The sequence below is a fragment of the Schistocerca cancellata genome, chromosome 3 (genome assembly GCF_023864275.1).
Source record: "Schistocerca cancellata isolate TAMUIC-IGC-003103 chromosome 3, iqSchCanc2.1, whole genome shotgun sequence".
In the NCBI taxonomy this organism is placed as follows: Eukaryota; Metazoa; Arthropoda; class Insecta; order Orthoptera; family Acrididae; genus Schistocerca; species Schistocerca cancellata.
The window spans coordinates 540,120,987-540,132,994 of record NC_064628.1 but is presented as its reverse complement, the minus strand read 5'-3'; positions in this window follow the sequence as shown (position 1 = coordinate 540,132,994).

Here is a 12,008-nt window from a genome sequence, read left to right as displayed (position 1 = left end):
AGAGGAGGGAGTGCCGGGGGGGGGGGGGGGGGGGGGGTGGGAGCTGCCACTCGGGCCGCATATGTACCCATGTCAGTAACTGGTAATCTACATAAATCAGATTAGCTGTAATACGGGCGCGGTGAGATGGTCACTGGCCCCTAGATAATGATCGTTAAAAGTCGGCACAGTTCCGAAAACTCCGTGTTAATTGTTTCAAACTGCTGTCACCCTCAACGACCCGAAAGTTATGACACTGTAATTGCCTGGCGAAGTGTTGTGTTGTCTGTGTGACCGGATGATTAATATCAGTAACTGCACTTATATTGAAATGCATTATACAACGTGAAATACGATCAGAAATGGTTTCTGTATTTAATGACTTTTTTCTTCTTGTTGCGTTGCATTAAAACAGCCTTATTTAATTTGATATTCCTTGCTACATATATGGTCAACGTTTGAATATGGCCGTCTGTTTAGTGAGCATTCTCGATTTCATGGTATTCCCGTTTGAAATTTATAGCATAGCAGCTGATCGGTACGATTCGCGCAGAACAGTAAGACAAACAATAAAACTTTTCCCCCCTCTCACTTTCTCTAATACCACTGCCGCCACTAATGTAAGCGGCCAACTCTACTTAGGTCAAGGTCGAATTCACCAACGTCAAAAAAAACTTAAGCACATCTTAAAACATTACTGTCCCTGGAAGTATTTTTGTTTCTCACTGGACAGAAACGCTACACTCTTAAGGAGCTCTTGAGGTCAGTTGACGTTTTTGGATTCGGCCGTTTGCTGCTCGTTGCAGTTGTTAGAAAATATGGCTGAGAACAGCTGGAGGAAAACACACACAGAAAAAATGTCCCCACATGATGCCGCCACCATGTCGTGGCATAAGCATGTGTGTATGCGTTTGTGTGTTTGTGTGTGTGTGTGTGTTTTCTATGTGTGCTTTACTTTAGCTCGTCAAACTAGCAAGTTTCTTTTGTGTGTGCCTGTCGATAACTCAACGCTTCTGCAGGGTATTCATTAATTCATTGTGCCGTACATTACAACGCAGTGCACTATATGCTGGACATGCTGTGATGAGATCACCGTTAGACAAGGTGTTCGAAATGGCCCCCATGACTCTACGCATAAGAGAACAGCAGCGACTGGGGCATAAGTTCAAACGTCCCACGCTACAACCCAATGGCGTCGCCGGCAGCATACTTACAGCGTCCGTGTTGGGCTCCGAATACATCTCACTTCTTTCAGATGCCCCCTCCCCTCCTTACCGCCCACCGCCCCCCCTTCCACAGGTAGGAACCTAGAGGGTTGAGGTCCGACGACAGGACGGTGCCATCGTTCGCGGCTACCGACGGGGTAGATCTCCGTGCGAAAATGCAGAAGTGAACTGTGTTAGCCGCATTACCGTTCGTACCATTGAAGTCACATCCTCCGGCGGGGAACGCTGGGTCGCCCGCGAGAAGTGCAGATCTTCCTCGCCTGTGAGACGTTATGGAGTGATTGGTTCCATGAGGCGGTCGCCAGTTGTGGAGAATGTTCCACTCAGTCGTCTGCTTACTCCATGTTGACGAGCCACGTGCCTGGTGCTGATACTGGTGTTATGCGAGGATAAGTCATAATTTATCCGCAGTGTTGACTTAACTCTTCTTACATTGTTCATATTGATCTCTGTCCTCTGGTGTGAATGTTTGATCCTAATTCCTCCATTTGTCTTTCTTTTGTTGCAGATAGACCATGGCCGCTCCATTAGATGTTATCATGATAGGGGAACAACAACCGGTGATTCGATTTTTGTCGCCGGAAGGTGTATCGAGGGACGCAAGCCATCAAAAGCTTTCGGCAGGATACGGGAATGATGTCTTGTCACAATTGAGTCTCTACGAATTGACTGCGGAATTAAAAAATTGTCGTACAAGTGCTACCCATGAGGAAGGAGCCGGGACGGCCATCCACGGCCACAAATGTTGACAACACTGAACGTCCACGGGATATGGTTCTGGTAGACAGGCAAGTGAATATTGATGAAGTGGTGCATGGTCTGCAAATTAATCATGGTCCTGTCTACGAAATCATCCTCAACAGACTTGGGTTGGATCGCTATGGTAACGAACGTGACGGCTTCTTAAAGAAAATCATCACTGGTGACGAAAAATGGATCCACCGTTAGGGGCCAGAGAGAATGGAATGGAAACATCCACAATCGCCCAGTACGAAAAAAGTTCAAAACCCAACCATCCGCAGAAAAACTGATACTTGCCGTTTTTTTATAGACGCAGGAGGCCCGGTACCGGGTACAGATCTGATCCTGCGTTTTCCGAGTCACTCTTATTTTGTACAGTCAAGAATGCGTTAAGGAGCCGTCGATTCTCCTCGGACCAAGAAGTGATCGACACAGTGCATGCCTGTCTCGCTGCTCAGCCGAAAACGTTTTCTGAGTGCATCAAGAAGCCTGTGCAATGGTGGAGCAAGTGAGTTGAAAAGAAAGGGGACTATATTTAAGTATGGTGTTAACGTACGTCTCCAATTTCTATTGCAAAAAAGGTATATCTACATTGCGGATAATATTTGACTTACCCTCGTATTTTACAATGTTCAATACGTGCTCGTGCAAGGCCCTTGTACGTATCGGTCGCACTCGACCTTCACGATTACCTATTGCTGTAAACGCGCCTGTCTCACACAAACGACGAAGCACTGTTGCAAACTGTTTATGATGTGGTAGCTGTCGGCGCAGATACTTTCCCCGATACAGTTGTGGTACCGTACGCCAGTTGCCATTTGTTCGTCCGCATGTTAAGGCAAGGTTCAAATTTAAAACGGCTGAAAATTCGATTATTTGTTTGCTGTATTTTGTAAAAGGTATATGTGTCTAGAATATTGGAACCAAAAGGTGTCTTTAACACGTGCGTTACAAAACCTCCTAGAGCCCACCGTTCGAAGCAGTGCCGCGGCCGCCATGGGACGCTCTCAGACGGGGACGCCCTGCTCAAGTAGAAAACTTCTCGTGCCGCGACGCACGTTCACAAAATGATTTATGTTGCAGTACGCGTGCAAAAATAATTACCCAAAAAGTTGAGAAACAACGTGTGCAGGCTGCGCAAGGCAGCAATTCCAGCTCGGCCAGATCGGCTTTTCTCGCCAAGAGGAACGAAGGAATTGCTCTCCAGGAACAATTCGAGCTAGAGGAAGGGTTCATATATGGTCCTGGAATTGCAGACTAAAGTTAAGTAACGAAGAGACTGTTTTTAAATCAAATGTTGGTCAAAATTGGATGAAACATTTTTTTGGACCTCCATACTCGATTAAACGTTTTGAATTTTGAAAATCTAACTCTAGATTTGGGTTCAGTGACATAAAAATATATAATAGCTTGCAGCTTTTATGCAAACAGAATGATACTTATAAAAGTTTTCCCTAAACTTCAAACAAGTTTTCTCGAGAAACGATTTTTCAAAACTCCGTGCAACATAAAATATGAGCGACTCAACCTATTAACTTCTACATTTGACCTCAGAAAACAATTTTCTTGGAAGCTTATACCTATAACACATGAAATTTGTTAATATTAACTATTTTTAAAGCCATAAAGAGTGAACAATACCTCTAAAAATCGAACTCAAAGTTTGAGTCACCACCGTAGCTATCTCATTGTGGTTAGCTATAAGCTCCCTTAAATGTAATGTAGTATCGACTAATGTTATCCACTTTTAATTTCAGGTAACTCCTGAGGAACTACATTGCACGCATTCTGCGCACTTCACACTCGTAGTGTCAAACCGTAATTTCGGGCGCATTTTATTTTTTTGTGTATTGAAAATCTATAATAAAGGTCAAAGTATCATCAGTCATTATCCCCAAACAGATCCTTTGTACGTCTTTTCGTTGTCTCAAAAAACTTTCCAAACTTTGCCTATTTTTTGCTCATTCGAATGAGAACCTGGCCTTAAGTCCTTGTTGGACTGTTCCCGGATGGTATTCCGGGCCATTGTCTCTAAACGCTGCCACACTCGTGACTGGATGCTTGACAAGCACGCGTGCACTAGTCTGTTTGCACGTGCATGCACAAACTCCTCGCGCCTCCACGCGGCTGAAGCGTGCTTGTAAAAGCGTCAGTTTGTTTGCCAGATATTTAGAGACCAGACGACGATTCATTGCCTTTGAAAGCCGTTTTGCTTCAATTACGAAGAAAACAAGGGAGGAAACGTGATATGTGGAGTAATGAGTGATTAAAGAAATGAAAATATTATTCCCATATTACGATTCGCAGTAGATACACTAAGGAATCTGTCTCCGTGTAAGAGTGCTTTCCTTGACTTTTCCTACATGCAGTACATCCTTTGCACAGAATTTAATTTAGCAGAGCAAAATAAAAATTAAATCAAATCGAGTGACTGACGAATGCTTGCACAATCCTCTCTGTTCTTGGTACACACCCTCTAGCATGCACACACTTGGATGCTTGCATAAGTTTGCATAATCGGAAAGCGATCAAGCTTCAGGCTGCTTGTACAATCTCGATGTTTGCACAATTTTATCCTACACACGCTCAAGCATGCTTGCGCAAATATGGTTGCACATGTGTGATTCTAGAGGAAGCAGTTATGTGTTTGGGTCAACTACACGACACGCGTACACACCAGAGTGAGTCGGCAACAGCTGTGAAGCTAGTACTAATGTGTGTGAGCACAGCGCCGTCATGGGCAACGTTACTGCTGTGTGTGGAGCTAAAACAGCAGTATAGACGGACCCTTTGCACTTGTCTGCTGTATTCTCACGTACGCTTTCAATGACTGAAACCTACACTATCAAAGATATTCTATCTCCAAAGTGGGTGTAACTCCCAAGGAACACTTTTTCGGCTGTAAGTCCGTATGACCTCTTTTGCTCCCTATCCTATCAGGGATCGTTGGATCGTTTCTTGTAGTTTGTGCCCATGCAGCAAAGTCAACTTCCCATAAACTACACGGACTAGTCATATTAATGTGTCCAATGCCTATGTTCGACGCCAACATGCCATAACCACTCACAGACGGAAAATGGTAAGGCTAGCAATGAAGGGTATATAACGCGTGTTGGAGGGACACGGAAAACAGTGCAGTAGTAACGCGGAAACGGAGCGATTTATTTGACGTCCAGAAGGACATGACCGTTGGCTTTCTGACCAAGTGTCCAAACTTTTCCGAAACGGCTAAGTTTGAAAACTGTTCGCGTGCCAATAGTAACTGGGGTCCTAGATTCAGTGTCAGACTGCAATAAAAATGTTCCGTCACGTCGGGCGCCGCTAGAAAATCAATTAAACGCAACACTTTGGTCCACGGTATAAACGATTGTAGCTCTACAATTTAACCTCTCGTGATTGGTGGCGCACCACGTCCCGTTAAAGGAATTCGCAGCTTTGATCGTTGGGTCGACTGTATCCCATGTCTGTCTAGTTGACCATATAGCGACAAGCTTTTGGAACTTGTAAGAAATACTACAGACCATAGGGTGGTCGTATAGGAAGGTGTGAGTGATCAAGTGGGGCGGCGTGTGTTAATAATTGTCAAAGTGCGTCCGTTTCACGGTTCAAGTGGTTGAAATGGCTCTGAGCACTATGGGACTCAACATCTGAGGTCATCAGTCCCCTAGAACTTAGAACAACTGAAACCTAACTAACCTAAGGACATCACAAACATCCATGCTCGAGGCAAGATTCTAACCTGCGACCATAGCGGTCGCACGGTTCCAGACTGTAGCGCCTAGAACCGCTCGGCCACAAGGCCGACCAGTTTCACGGAAATGAAATCAAATCAACATTTTGTCCGTTTTTGGACCGCGGAAATTTTTAGTCTGCCTTTAATCTAACCTTGACCTCTCAAAGATGTGAGAAGTTACCTGGAACGACACGTGGTTCGGATTCCACTTTAATTAGTGCGTCTCCTTTCCCCGGTTGTATAATTGGGATAGGTTAGAGACATGGAAGTCCCCGAACCGGCATCCAATTGAGAGACCCACTGAATGCGTAACCCAACGACGAAGCTTGCAAAGTTTGACCTACCCTGCCGCGAATAGTCGAGACTCGACTGCACCCGAACATGGAAAAGGAGATGTAGTCATGTCTTAAGAAGGTGAGGTTTCAATGCTTCCGAATTTTTTAAGCGGAAACTTTTAAAGCCTTTAAAATAAAACAAACTTTATTAACATTCTACATGGTTATTTTTCATGTCTAGGCATTTATTTCTCAACACAGTCTCCCTGGCGACGAACAAATTTCTCCCATTGAGAGACCAGCTCTTTGATATCGTCACGTAGCATGTTTGACTTCGTTGACGAAACCATAACCTCACCTCTGCTAACATAGTTTCATTACTATCAAAGTGAAGTCTTCGGAGGTGTCTTTAAATTTTGAAACACACGAAAAACGAATGGGGTCAAGTCGGGACTGTTTGGAGGATGATCGATGACAGTGAATCCAAGGCGTCGGATCCTTGTAAACGTTGCAGCGCTCGTGTACGGTCTCGTATTGGCGTGCTGAAGGAGAGGGTATTCCATGTGTGGACGAATTCTTCGAATTCGAAACTCGATTACTGCACGCTGTTTCCCGCCCACCGACGTAGTTAAGTTACACACCGTCGTGTTACATTTGTTGAGAAGAATATGAGAATGTTTCGTGCATCAGCTAAGTATGACGACAGACGCGGAAGGTAATACGCCCTGTTAAGGCCAGTCTACACGCTACCGTTCGTTTCTAGAGTTATTTGTGCAGATGTCTGTGGACATTAATACTAACCTCAGACTCTATAGATGATGCAATTACGTATAATGAAGTATTATCTTAAAAAGGTTGGTCGAGTATCCATTCGGATCTTTTTAGGATTTAAAAATTGTGCAAAATTTGTCAATTTGTTTGAAATGTTCAGAAATGTAAAACTGTGCACCTCCCAAAACGCAGAAAAGTTGTATTCTATAACTACAGCATCAGCGAATCACAGATTGAGTCTGATGAGCCGAACAAAAGCTTGAGTGTAGCATTGTGTGGAGACATGAAATGGGATTTTCACATAGTCTCAGTCGTAGGTAAGGCAGGTTTAGACTTCCATTAATTGGCTGAACGCTGGGAAAATTCAGCCAGTCTACAAAGGAAACTGCTTACTATCAACTTGCGCGTCCTGTATTACAATATTGCTCAAATGTGTGGGACCAAACGAAATCCGAGTAACACAAACGATTGAACGTAAGCAGAGAAAGGCGACACGAACGGTGGGAGGTTTGTTTGATTCGCAGGAGGATGACATGGAAACGTTGAAAAACTTGAATTTGCAGTCATAGGAAGAGAGAAGCCAATTACCCCACGAAAACATACTTACAATGTTTGGATACACATTAAGTGAATCTGTGATATTCTCCAATCCCCTACGTATAACTCCCGAAGTGACCGTGAAGACAAGGTTGGACTTATTTCAGCATGCACAAAGGCTCTCCGTGTTCCATAGGCCAACACTTGTTTGCGGAGTATCTATCTCCTGTGTCCACACAATGAAGTTGCAATCTTCTATGTACGTGTGGTCTGTGTTTTTGATCCAGTAGCCACTATGAATTAAGGTACAAAGAAATAACAGACATTGGCTGCGAGTGGGCATTGATGCGAAGCTGAAAACTTGTGCTGGTCTGGAAATCGAACCCAGGTGTCATGCTTACTAGTTACATGAACTGGCCACTGCGGCATCCAAACACTGCGGTCATCACAACTGCACGGACTAACCTACCACGTCTCCCATTAGACCCAAATTCTCAACTTATCCACACACTGCAAGTGTAGAGCTCCTTGCCCGTTGTCCTCATTATTCGTCGCATTCCGACGATTCTCATCCGAGTTGGAGTCTGGTGTGCATCCATGTTAAAGAGATCATTGGCCATCCGCACCTCAGTTACATATAAGTGGTGTGTGTTCTGACAGTCCTGACCATTGTATCCCAATGACGCAGTGGTCAATGCATCTGCCTACTGCGCGGGAGACCCGGGTTCCAGCCTCTGTTGTGTCATAAATTTTCAACTTCCCGCATTGATTTAAACCAATGCCTGCTCGCAGTCAATGCCTGTAATTCCTCAGTGTCTTAATTGTTAGTTACTGATGGGTCAAAATGGTGTCTGTTCTTTCTGACGTGTCCGAAAGAACAAGCACCACACACATACACTGAAGAGACAAAGAAACTGGGATACCTACCTAATATCGGGTAAGGCCGCCGCGAGCACGCAGAAATGCCACAACATGAAGTGCCATTTACTCGACTAATGTCTGAAGTAGTGCTGGAGGGGACTGACACCGTGAATTCTGCAGGGCTGTCCATAAATCCTCAAGAGTGCGAGCGGGTAGCGATCTCTTCTGAAAAAAACATTGCAAGGCATCCCAGATATGCTCAACAATGTTCATGTCTGGGAAGTTTGGTGGCAGGCGGAAGTGTTTAAACTCATAAGAGTGTTCCTGGAGCCAGGCTGTAGCAATTCCGGACGTGTGGGGTGTCGCATTGTCCTGGTGTAATTGCCAAACTCCGTCGGAATGCATAATGCACGTGAATGGATGCAGGTCATCAGATAGGATGCTTACGTACCTTCAGAGTCGTATCTAAACATATCAGGGGTCTCATATCACTCCAACTGCACACGACCCACACCATTACAGAGCCTCCCCCCGCTTGAAAAGTCCACTGCTGACATGCAGCGCCCATGGATTCATGAGGTTGTCTCCTTGCCCGTACGCGTCCATCCGCTCGATACATTATGAACCCAGAGTCGTCCGACCAGGCAACTTGTTTGCAGTCATCAACAGTCCAATATCGGTGTTGACAGGCTCAGGCGAGGTGTAACGCTTTACGTCGTGCAGTCATCAAGGATACACGAGTGGGGCTTCGGCTCCGAAAGGCCATATAGATGATGTTTCGTTGAATGATTTGCATCCTGACGCTTGTCGATGGCCCAGCATGGGAGTCCACTGCAATTCACGGAAGTGTTGTGCTTCTGTCATGCTGAACGATTCTCTTTAGTCGTCGTTGTTCCTGTTCTTGTGGGATCTTTTTCCGGCCTCAGCGATGCAGGAGATTTGACGTTTTACCAGGTTCCTGATATTCACGTTTATTCGTGAAATGGTCGTATGGGAAAGTCCGCACTTCATCGCTACCTCGGAGATGCTGTGTTCTATCTCTCGTGCGCTGACTATAACACACGTTCAAACTGATAACCTGCCATTGTAGCAGCAATAACCGATCTAACAACTGCGCCAGACCCTTGTTGTCTTATATAGGCGTTGCCGACCGCAGCGCCGTATTCTGCCTGTTTAGATATCTCTGGCGTACCGATACCAGTTTCTTTGGAGTTCATTGTGCATGTAATGTGTGTTCTGTCGGTCATGACCATTGTGTCCCAATGGCGCAGAAGTCATTGCATCTGTCTACTAAGCAGGAGATCCGGGTCGATCTCCTGATCTTGCACAAATTTTCAACTTTCTTCATTGATTTAAAATAGCGCCTGCTCCACACATATATAACTGAGCAGAGGACGGCCAATGATCTCTCCTGTGCGAATGCACATCAGGTTCCAACTCTTCCTGGAATCGACGAAATGCCGTAAATAATGAGGATAATGGGGAAGGGGCACTATATTATAATTGGATCTGACGGGAGTCGTGATAGGGCAGTCCGCGCAGCTGCAGTGACCACTGTGTCCAGATGGCGCAGTGGTCGGTGCGTCTGCCCAGTGAGCAGCAGACCTTGGATCTGCTCCCAGTCCGGCACAAATTTTCAACTTCCCCCACTGATTTACATCAATCCCCACTCGCAGCCAATGTCTGTCTTCTGCCAGCCCACCGGCTGCCGGTCTAAAGAAAGAATTTTCTGAAGCCAAGCTCTTGCAAAAGATTTTACCTTCTGTTCCGGCGTAAAAGTCAAGCGCCAGCACGCCAGGCGGGAACGTTAGAGCAGAGAGGTCTGTGAAGAAAACGTCAGCCAATAGCACGCTGACCGACCCTTCTCTAGGACGACACGACGACCGCGCCCTCTTTACGAAGAGGAAATAAGCACCGTGCCGCCTGGCCTCGGCCCAGTTCGGTGACTTCGACAGCTGCATCAAGAATTGGAACTCGTATATCTGCGACTTCAGGAACTGTATTACATCTCTTGTATTACGAATTGTATACACTGAAGAGATTGCTTATGTTGCAGGTCACCCTTTGCTTGCGACACATCATTGTATATTTCTCAAAGTATTGTCATTTATTTTCTGTAAATAAAATAAAATAATACGATTTGCTTGAATTGTTATCTAGCGATCCGAGAAAGCAGATTTCCTAGGCATCCCACGTTCGACGAGTAGACAGGGTGCAACACTTTCATTTTAGGAAACCGTTCGTAATGAAGGGAGTTCCTTCCTGTTGTCATTTTCCGTAACCTGTCTTTAAAAAAAGAAAACATTGGAATGAAATCGTAAAAAATGTGTAGTATTAATATGTAATTTAATTAGCAATTTCTTTTATATAATAGTTTCACAGAGTAGTATGATCGTTACAGAATAGATATGGGTTTGGACCGGCGATGGTCTTTGTATATCCTATGGGCCAGCGACGTAATCGCTTTGTGCTGTTTTTTCGTTTCCTTTTCGACGCTCCCGTTATTCTAGCTCGGCACTGAATTTTCTAGACGACATCTTTAATTGTTTTTCAATTTTCAAATTAATACCTATCTTTATTCATATTCTGACTAATATTATTGTCTCACTTCATGATCTAGCAGTGCTCTGGGGGCTCTTCGCAACGACACACGAATCAACGTCCTAGCTATAAGTATACCTACGCTACGCCAGTTTATAACTTAACATAAAGCTAATTCGTGAGGAAAAATGGAGATATTTTCTATCCGTTGAGGACTGAACTATTGTTTACACATTATTAGTCTCGTGGTTAGTACTGATTAAAATCTCACGACATTTCACGCAACGATGTTCGAACGACAAGCAAATAGACGTTAGTATTTGTTTTTTTTTTTTTTAAAGAACGAAGTGTAGAAGGTGCAAAGAACGGTCTAAGTGACAAAGACAGTGCCTTCTTAAATGAGGGCAATTTTCTCACTTATCGTAGGTCATATTAGTTTTATGGGCATTCAGCCGTGGTCTAAGCAATTACCCTGTGCCTCCTAATGCTGCAGACATCATCAGAGGCTGTAAAGACTCAGACAGTAGTTCCCAACTTAAACGATTTCAATGATTCTAACCGTTTATATCCACCAACGGTCAGGTCGTGACGCCACCAGGCCGCTTCCTAAGATAGCAGCGTCGTCCCGATGTGTTTCATGGTGCACATAGTTCGGATAATATAGCGCTGTTTGCATTATTTAGCGCAAATTGTCATTTAAATCTTTCTCCTTTTCTGCTAACGCTGTTTTTGTGCTTTTGAGTTTGTTTGGCCTCTGTGTAAATCCTAGCACAATTACGATTGGACGCTAATAAAACGATAGTTTCGGAGAAACGAATTTGGAAGTTTTCTAGCAACAAAGAGACCTGAACTAACCGAATCAGTTAACGGAGAGGAAGGTATCAGTGATCGTTTGGCTGTGGTAGTTTTTACAGGGAATACTCAGAAAAGGTAGTAAAATATTTTTGGTTAACAAGAGTGACTGGATATAAGCTGTCAAGTATCTTAACAGTCAGCATCAAATATTCAGTGTTGAGGCTGAAAATGTGGAGCACAAATGGGAAAAATTCAAAAGCATCCGTCAATATGCATTAGACAAGTATATTTCGAGCAAGGTATGAAAGGATGGGAAGTCCCACCATGGTTTAACAGCCGTGTCAGAAAACTGCTACGTAACCAAAGAGAGATTCATCACGGATTCAAGTGAAGTCAAAAACTAGCTGATAAACGAAAGCTGAACGAAGCGAAAACGAGCTTAAGGAGAGCAGTGAGAGAAGCGTTCGATGACTTAGAAAGTAAAATTTCATCAGCCGATCTGACTAAAAACCTTTAGAGGTTTTGGTCTTATTTTAATCTATAAGCGGT